Source organism: Ostrinia nubilalis, chromosome 1 (genome assembly GCF_963855985.1).
Source record: "Ostrinia nubilalis chromosome 1, ilOstNubi1.1, whole genome shotgun sequence".
In the NCBI taxonomy this organism is placed as follows: Eukaryota; Metazoa; Arthropoda; class Insecta; order Lepidoptera; family Crambidae; genus Ostrinia; species Ostrinia nubilalis.
In genome coordinates, this window is record NC_087088.1 from 5,726,028 (window position 1) to 5,735,867 (window position 9,840).

A 9,840-nucleotide genomic window follows, 5' to 3' on the forward strand; every position below is an offset into this window, starting at 1 on the left:
GACACACTCTAACTCAAATCGAAAGAATAAAAGATTGGCACCCCTAGTTACTTTTTATCAACATGTTTTTAGAAAATGGGAAATATTGGGTTTAGAATTCAGATTAGGTACAAAAAATGATAATTCTGACTGAAACCAGAACTAAAAAAACATCGAACATAGATAAGGATCTCATGTTTTAGATTTTGGGTTTCTTTCAATTAATATCTTAATACCTACGACTCCAAATGGATTGACTTGAATGGGAAAATTGTGGTTATCTACCTCCTTTATGTACCAGTTTCCTTCTTATCATCTCCGTGTCTTATCTCCACAGATCTCGTCTAGTGGATAATGTGTCTGTAGTTGTTACCGTTATTACTTATTATAGGCGAGGCCACTTTACATCTTCCAGTAATATTCGTAGCGTCATTTTATTATCGTAGTTAGTATAGTCGGTAAGGCTGTGCGTTTGTCGCGGGAATGAGGAACAGGATGTCGTTGTCTTCCATCCGATTAGTTAAAGTTTTAAATCCCATCTCAATCGCAGAAGTAGTAATAATAATGCTATATTAATTCTGAGTTTTCAATTTCAATGTCTGAATTTTTCTAAAAACTCACACAGTTAACGGAGGTCAATCTACCCTACACTACACATTAATCTTCAGTGGATTTTCAACATTTGATTATTAAGTTTGATATCTATTAATCAAAATTGGGGTAGGTTGATGTGCTTTCGAAAATAATAATCGAACGGATGCTAAGGCAGTTATTTCCAATTTTCCGAATACCCAGACAGACAAGCAGCCCACGCATACAGGTTAAAATAGAGGTTGGTAGCGTGTATCATGTAGCGTACGTACCTAGCGCCGAAAGTAACATTTGACCGAACTAACTCAAAATTGATGGAGTATGATAGGATTTATGCGCAAAATGTGTAAAATTCCAATTAGTTTTTCCGTATATTCATAGTACTCTCGAGAGTACATACAGTGGGGCATTTGTCCTGTAAAAGCCGCTCTTATTTCCTAAGAAATAAGTCAATAAGTCTATGTTATATTGTCTATGTGATAAGTTCGTACATTCGCCTATGATTGTGGGATTAGGTAGGTGATTTATAAAGTTGTTTGAATTTCAAACAAATTAATACTTGATATTCCCTTGCATTCTGCTAATTTTCATCTTTACAGGAACCTAGTGGTTCTGATAGACAATAAATACTATTTTCTTGTTCATTCGCTTTAGTTGCTTTTACATATTCCATCAATTTCCATGTGCAATAAAAAGGTCAAATGTAGTGTGGTGGATTTATACATAGATACCGTAGTAGTAGAGCGGTCTCTAGCTAGAGGTGAGGCGCTAGTAAAGACTGCGTATACACTGTAATACTCGTTATTATATTGTGCGATCTACCGGTGTTTGGGACTATAGTTGGGAAAAGTCGCTAAAATACAGTACGTGACAAAGTATAAGTGCGGTCGAAATGTATGGTGCTCTATACGTTCCAACCGCATTACTGCTTTGTCACGTACCTACTATAGATGTGTGTTATACTGTGGAGTTCTCCAACTCTATGGTAGAGAAAGACCAAAGCTATTTTAATGCTTGACTTATCACTTATTGTAAAGGTAGCATTCGGATCAAGACGACCGCGACGCGAGACCGCGACTCGAGACCGCGACCGGCGACCGCGACCCACTGCTTTATATGAATTAATAGGAAGTGCTGACGGATGCAAGCGACCGAGTCGCGCGACGTGTGGGCGTGGCTTGCCGGCTACTTGCGTCGCGCGACTCGGTCGCTCACAAGGCAGTGCCGTGGCGCGACAGATGCAAAATGGCCGTGTTTTCTTCGCACGAAGACGAAATTTTAATAGAATTAGTAAGTAAAAACGCACCTGTATTCGATACGAGACTTCAAACTTATAAAGATAATACTGTGAGAGACAATATTTGGGAAAAAATTGGAAAAGCATTAAATAAAACAAGTAAGTTCAAATGATACATATTTTTATTAGAAAAGGTACTTATTTTTATTGTTTACAGATAGGTACTATTTTACTTTAACTGCAAACATACTGAGTTTCGTATGGGTCGCCGGTCGCGGTCTCGAGTCGCGGTCTCCCGTCGCGGTCGTCTTGATCCGAATGCTACCTTAAGCTAAGTCAACTTGTCACCATTTGATATTTATTATTTAAAGAAAATCAATGTATAACTTTACCCATTTTGAAAATTAAAACTAAATAAATACTCACGCGCGCTACTTCAGGTTTTAATGTTAAATTCGTATTAAGAATTATCGTTACAATATTTGAGTATTTTACGCGTTTTCCAAGTGGGTAAACTACATACATTTTACTGTTTTCGCATTTTTTAACTTAAATAATGTTGATAATGTTTATATTTTCTAAAATGAAAGAAGGGTTTTGTGAAGAATTTAATAACCGTTCCAAATGCCGGTGGGTCGCCCGGACCCCGTGGGTCCAATATTTTTGTTAGTGCAATTTTGGGGGCCGGAGTGTACCACGCGCCCCCAGCTGAATAATGTAAATATTTATCCAATTAACTGTTTACTGTAAGTATAAATAAGATTTATACGTTTAGTTAAATTTTCATTAAAATATTATACGGAAATTGAGTTTTATTTTATTGATTTGAGTCGTCTCTACATTGTTTTTGAAATCATACAGTGCTACCTAGGGTGCTTCTAATATTTATTGGTATATTTATTTAGTTTAATAATGTTGCAATGAGACTAAGATTTCAGAATACTTTATTCAACCTTGATACATTTTAGAGTTAAACCCCTGTTTAAGGACGGAATGCCCTACCGCACCCACATTCGCTCCCTGGGGCATAAATAAGTATTAAAATCTAAGTCATATCCATCAGTCTTTGATAAATAAAAATATTTAAAGCTTCATAATTTTATTTCTGCTACATTACACGGTAAACTTTTGCCTGGTAACTTTCATTGGTTTAATCATCATGTCCGCTCTACATTTAGCAAATGTTTGTGATGGTATGTATTACTGAGCACAACCAATAGATGGCGCTTCTCGTGCTCAGAGAGTATTGATCGCTTATTATACAACAAAATGCACCCACGCTCTAAAATACAATACGTGGACGATAACTTTCTAAGTTCCAACATCCTAGCTCTACATTTTATATTATGCTTTTTGCCGTACAGAAAAAAGTTTTCTTTCCAGTCAGGTATAATATTTTATGTTAATCGTACTTTAGTCATTAAAAAGGTTTTAAACTTAAAAAGATTAACTAACGTAATTTTTAGAAGAGATAAAGAATAAATATGTTACTGGTTAGTAATTTGTAGACTCAGCGTTATTCAATTATTATTTTGAAATGTAAAAAAAAAAAAGAAACAAAAGAGAAGAGTGGAGGAGCTGGGATTTGAACCCAGGACTTTCAGCATGCGAAGCAGACACTCTACCACTGAGTTACACCCCCGATATCTGACTCGACGAAATTAGCTAACCGGTTCTCCGAGTTATGACGTAGAGAAGATCACGCCACAATCTATTTTGGACACAGTTTCGGAGTTGGTTGTCCTCAATGAATGATTTCACGTGGAGCGGTCATGTATTATGGGCGTGTTACTGCGTGATATGACCGATCGAAATACGAAATCGGGTCATGCGTGCATCAACATACAATCGTACGTATTATATTAGTCTACTTATACATTTTGTTGCAAAATAGCTAATAAAAATAAATAAGAGACTGGATGTGCTGTTGTCGGTACCACTTACTACGTAAAATAACGCATGCTTAGAGATAAAAAGTTACAGGCAATAATTTGAGATTCGCTACGCAGTTAATTTAGAAAAACATAGTAATGAATCCTAGGTACTAATGGATAAAGGAAACAAGGAACAATAAATAAAATGAAATATTAATTACTTGTTTCCACTTATTGATCTTAAATTTAATATACCGGTAGTTTCTATAATTTAAGTAGGTACTAACCTATTGTATATTTTCAATAAAATCAGGTCAATAGGTTTTTATTTATTTATTTATTGAGCGTAAGTACTCGTACGTACTAAATTTGACAACATTTTTACTGATTTTATAGATATTAGTAGGTATACAAGATCGCTATACTTACGTCTTACTGGTTTTTTATCACGATATAAGTATGTAGGTTATTTTTTTAACTAGAAGCTAAAAGTTTAGAAGATTTGAGATTGTGGTCGCGCCACTACATCGTCCACAAGCTACTAATAAAAAAAGTGAATCATCACAACACATATTATCGCATCGAAATCTACAGGGTGTTAGGTAAATGGGTATATGAACTGACACTAGCCTATGTTAACATGGTCATATAAATGGTATGGTGAAGTCAGGAAATTGATATCTTCATTTTAATTATTTTATTTTTCATACAAATCGGATTTAAAAAAAAATGTTTTGTATGAAAACATGTATGTTAACATGGGCTAGTGTCGGCTCATATATCCATTTACCTAACACCCTGTATAGATGATGATGATGACACAATGTGCCAAAATGAAAATTGTTTACAGCCTCCTCGGTAAGTATTTAGTAGCATGTTGAATTATTTTTTACTTTTGATCTAAAACGATATCGGTCGCTTTTGATCTAGGAATAATTTGTCATATAATTATCGCCGGGTACACCCGGGTACAGTCCACCACCACACTACCTTTATTGCAAAATAGCACCTTTTAAAAGTACATAAGATGCTTTAGTATTAATCCTGATATGCCGAAGTCTGTACTAAGCCCACGCTAAATGCCGCGTAACTAAATGGGTTAGTAGGCGACTCTCCAACGCCGAGAGTGAATTTTAATTGTGATCAGTGCAGTGAATCTTGTTTCAGTTTCCGTTTCAGTTGCTTAATCACCACTTTCAACACTTACGTTTGAAACTGCATTAAGTGGGTAAAGATTTTGCAGAGGAGTTGCTGTCTTCCAGTTGGTCGGTGGGTCAGAAGAGCTGCTTTTGAACATCAATTTTGATGTGTTGACGTAACTACGAGGTTAGTCACCTATAGGCCTAACAAAAGGTATGTAAATATGTATAGGCCTAACAAAATGCCAATTGTCATGGTCTCTAAGCATTTGAGCACCTACCTATGTAATTGTAGAGATGGCTTACTGTAATTAAAAACACAGATTATTCTAGAGTTTTGAAGAATCCGTTCCGTTATCAGGCTTTAGATAACACTTTAGCTCATATAATATCATGATTAACTTATATCTTGATTAATTGCAGTAAACGGTGATCTAATTAAAGCCTTTATCTTCATAATAATCAGCTCGTTAGGATAATATTGAATTCTTCGACACTCGCCTGCGGACTGCAGTGCATAATACCATAGCAGGCTGGACGTAGCTGCAGACACAATAAAAATCAATTGTCTCCATACGACCGACTGCTAGTTGCGTAACCGCTGAAGCATTCAATATTTATTTGTTTCTATATCTCATTTTTATCACTTAAAAAAATAAACATGAAGATATCACTATATTGGAAGCCAATACTGATATCTCTTCTAAGATATGAAATGAGATATACATAGGTAGGTATAGACTCATACTAGAGTAATTATAAGCAAAAACAAACATTTTTAAATCTTTTTTACTAATAAAATATGGTAAGTAAAGGAAGGTGTTACAACCAAGCATGAATGTAGAGTCACGTTAAATTCATAAAATGACCGTGCAGGAAGTGTGTCAGTGGAATGAATTGTCAGAATGTTTCATATTTAATTATTATAATAAGATGTAAGCTAGTCATTTTACAATAACAGGCCATAGCATACGTACTGTACAGTTGTTAACACATCTGACTGTACATTTTCCTTGCAAAATCGCACCTTTTAAAAATACATACATAAAATATTACAGTATTTTACAATAGATCTCTATTAGATACGGACCTAATTATAATTATGAAATAAAATAATATTTAGCAATTTACGATCCAAGCAAATAAATGATACGACACTGCATAGCAGCGGCTTCGGACGTCTAATCTATTGCATAATACATTTCTAGGTTAATTTGTAAATAATTAGGTCTTCAGAATATCTGTTAATCAGGTCTAGCCTAGAGAATATCTAATCAAGTTGGTAAATATTACGATGTAAGTGTGTACTTTGCCTAGGCTGACACTAGATTTTTTATGCATGTTATGTTACGGCAGGTATTTCATCAAAATCATTTGCTTAAACTGCTTTGTTTACTGTAACTTCAGGTCGTTCAACCTAATTTTTATGTACATTAATTTATTTAAAGTTCCTGACCCTTACTAAGTAGGTAACATTACATTTTAAACAATTTATTGTTTGTCATTTGGTTAATGGAAAGTTAAGTGAGAATTTAATTATTTGCTTTTAGCAAGCTCTTATTAATGAAAATTTTACAGTTGTTGCTCTTTTGGTTTACCTGAAAAACTGAAAACTCTACAAACCTGCCATACTTAATTGGTTTTACTATTAAGTGATTACGAGTTCTTTACAAGGGCTATGTTTAATATGTCTAAATACCCAGACGCAACCTAATGTAAATTAGTTTTTCCATAATCAGTTAAATCTCAGCACATAAAGAAACTAAGTACCACTTTTCTGCGACCTATAATTTATAAACAAGATAGTACATATAATGAGAGGGTCGCTTCAATAAATAATAGCACTATTGGTTCGTTTACGTAATCACTATTTTAAATCTGATAATCCTGCTTAGAGACAAGGTTATGTATTTTTAGAGAGGTAAGTGATCTCGTATAGAGCTCTCCCTTGCCGTATCTCGAATTAGACCATCATGATGACGATGGGAAAAATATCAGCGATTAGCTTTTAAAGCAAAATAGAGTCTATCATGTAAGTAAAATGTTTGGTAAAAGCTGTGCCTAGGTAGATATCATGTAAAATGTTTGTTAAAACTGTGGTATAGTAGGTACTTTGGCATTCAATTTGTATAAACTAACTAACTAACTAACTTGTATTTCTTAATAATAATTGACCTAGGACTTACGTATTTTCAAAACAATAGTAATAGGTTAATACGAACCTAATATCCACATTTGAAAGCCAATGTATTTATTTGCGGTTATAATTTCGGCAAATAATGTTGTTAATTCAGTTGTTATTTCAATTCGAAATTTCATAATAAACATATTTTAAAATCAGGAAACGGGAGAATTAGCACTATGAAGTTACACATCTGCCATTCAAAGCTAATACTGACCCGACCCCGCTTGCTTATGCATGCGAATCCATTGTTTTGGTTCTATGCCTTGTCGTGGACTTTGTCCGTATAGAGTAGGGTGGCCAGGTGGAACCAGTTTTGTGTATGAAAAGACAAACAACAGCGACGCGGCTCGACTGGATAACGAGTGCCATTCACATGATCGCGAAAGAACGCAAACTATCTCAGTCATCATTATTTCCTACAGTGTGGAATGTTTTAGCAGTTCAAGTGTAATTTATTAATCAAAATGAACAACTTAAAACCATAAGCCCGGAATCCGGATACATATTTTGAGAAGAGGAGTTGGACTTACACTAAAAAGGCAGGCACTTACTAGACAGATGTTTCACAAGACTCATACTCGTACTATAGCATAATTTTAGATAGTCTTGAAATACATTTTTTTTCCTTGCTTAACGTATGGGTACCCTTACCGAACTCGCAGTCAATCGATGCAGCACTTTAACTACACTCGTCACTTGAACAAAAAATAATCTTTTGCCACGCCACGACCTTGTCTACGACTAGACTGTGATATTGCATCGTCTTTATCTTCCACAATATCAAATTATAATTTTTGAAAATAGGTAAAATTTGATGTAGTCTTATAATTTGTTTATTTTCAAACACAACTAGTTTGACAAGCCGGTCGGTCAGATTAATATCAATGGAGTGTAATATTTACTACCAGAGTAGTACAACTAGATTTTAACTGGATTTGCAAACATCATGACGATGCATTTTAGCAGCAGTTATCATTGGATTTTTCTGTGTTCAATACAAACGTTCCGCTTTAATGTAATTAATTATTTAGGCATGAATAGATCATTAATGTCTGTTCTACAAAATGTACTAAGCAATATGTGGCAGCGTGAGTAAATGCCGTGTATACCGATTTCTATATAATTGCCACCTAAAGTCAGCTTTGTCATGAGAACCGTGTCAGATCTGATGAACTGGCCGCATACATACTCGCACTGGTATTTTTGTTGCAGTTACACCACTTATGTAATGTAAGTAACGTAAGTAATATCATTTATCGCATAGCTATATTCGTACTTTCGGACCACAAAACTGTATAATTATGTAGATAGATAGGTACGTCTCAAAAGTGTGTTGAGAAACGTCATGTGAATTTTCTCAACACACTTCCTAATTTATTCATAATCTCGACTCAATTACTATTTACTACATAGTGTAATATTACATATTACTCTAACTACCAACGGTAACTCAAGTTTTGCAGAAAAATGTAGAGCATACACATACGTTCTTGGTTCTGTTTGAATCTGAAATGAGATTGTTTAACTGCAGTAATGAGTGCTGTAATTTTTCTAGTAAGTTCGATCATTCTCCATTATTTAACAGTGGTTGCAATGTAGCGCACTGCAATATCCGGTTTCATAGTACAGTACAGTACGTACCTACTTACTTTCAGCAATATGTAGTTCTAAAAACATTGATTTTTGCATGCTAATGATTTATCAAACATTTGTTTTATTCTCAATAATCATCAAGAATCATCAATGGCTTGAATCAAAATCATCAGTATGGTAATTTCTATTTCTGGCCGTTTATGACCTGCGACAATGAATTTTCCACAGGATCTATGGATTTGCGATTTGCTGTACCAATAATCGTAGATGTGATAATTCGGTTAGTTAAGTCATTTGCGCACGGGCTATGAAACGGTTTTTTGGCCGTCATTTGTTATACACTGGTTTTTTCCGTCATTTGTTTTAAGTTGAGTATAGACTACTAGAGTGGCGATCACGAGCCAGAAGACGTAGCGTGGGCAGGCCTCCTACTAGGTGGACCGACGCGACGATCTGATGCCTTCACCAGCGGGAGGTGCCTGGATGCGAGCGGCGCAGGACCGGTCTTCGTGGAAATCCTTGGGGGAGGCCTTTGTCCAGCAGTGGACGTACTTTCGGCTGAAACGAACGAACGAGACTACTAGAGTATTTACGTATTTACTTGTAACAGAACAACGAGCCGCTCTACGATATGTCTAGACGAACAAAACGTCGTACATTTTACATGTATTGTACCATTTGTAAGAACGTTAGGTACCCATATTACATAGAAATACCCTAGCCTATACTCACCCTTACACTTTGTAATCATTTCGGAGATTATAGCATAATATTTATTTTAGTCCAAGCTAAACACTAAAGCATCTTGTGTAGTTGTATAGGGTGCGATATTGCAACAAAAATCACGTCTATTTGGTGTGCATTTTGTTGAATTACCTAGTTAGTAACTCTGTCTATGAGAAGTGGTTAAGAAAACATTTAGGATTAGTAGTTAGTACCTACATAGTTTATATTTTCTTTTAAATCATGTGATTTACGAAAAGTTTCCACGAAGTCCTACTAGCAAAATAAATATCACACTCCGTGTGTTCCTTTCTCTTTAGTGCTGGTAATGGTAGATGATTCAGTGTTCAAGGAAGACCAGTGGTGTGGATTATCCAAAACGTGTTAGTAGATGGTTTATATTTAGCCATTCTGCGTAAATACATGATGTGCTAAAGCTAATGTAGTAATTATAAAAAGGTAATTTTAGTTTCGCTAGTCCTACTTTAGTGATCTATTTTTCTTTTCTTTCTTTCTTTC

The 9,840-nt window shown here is 35.1% G+C and overlaps 1 non-coding gene across 1 annotated transcript; it reads right to left on the reverse strand.

Moving 5' to 3' along the window:
• Positions 1-3,377: 3,377 nt before the first annotated feature.
• Trnaa-cgc (transfer RNA alanine (anticodon CGC)) lies at positions 3,378-3,449 on the reverse strand. The gene has a single exon. It is a non-coding gene; the product is annotated as a tRNA-Ala (tRNA).
• Positions 3,450-9,840: the final 6,391 nt, after the last annotated feature.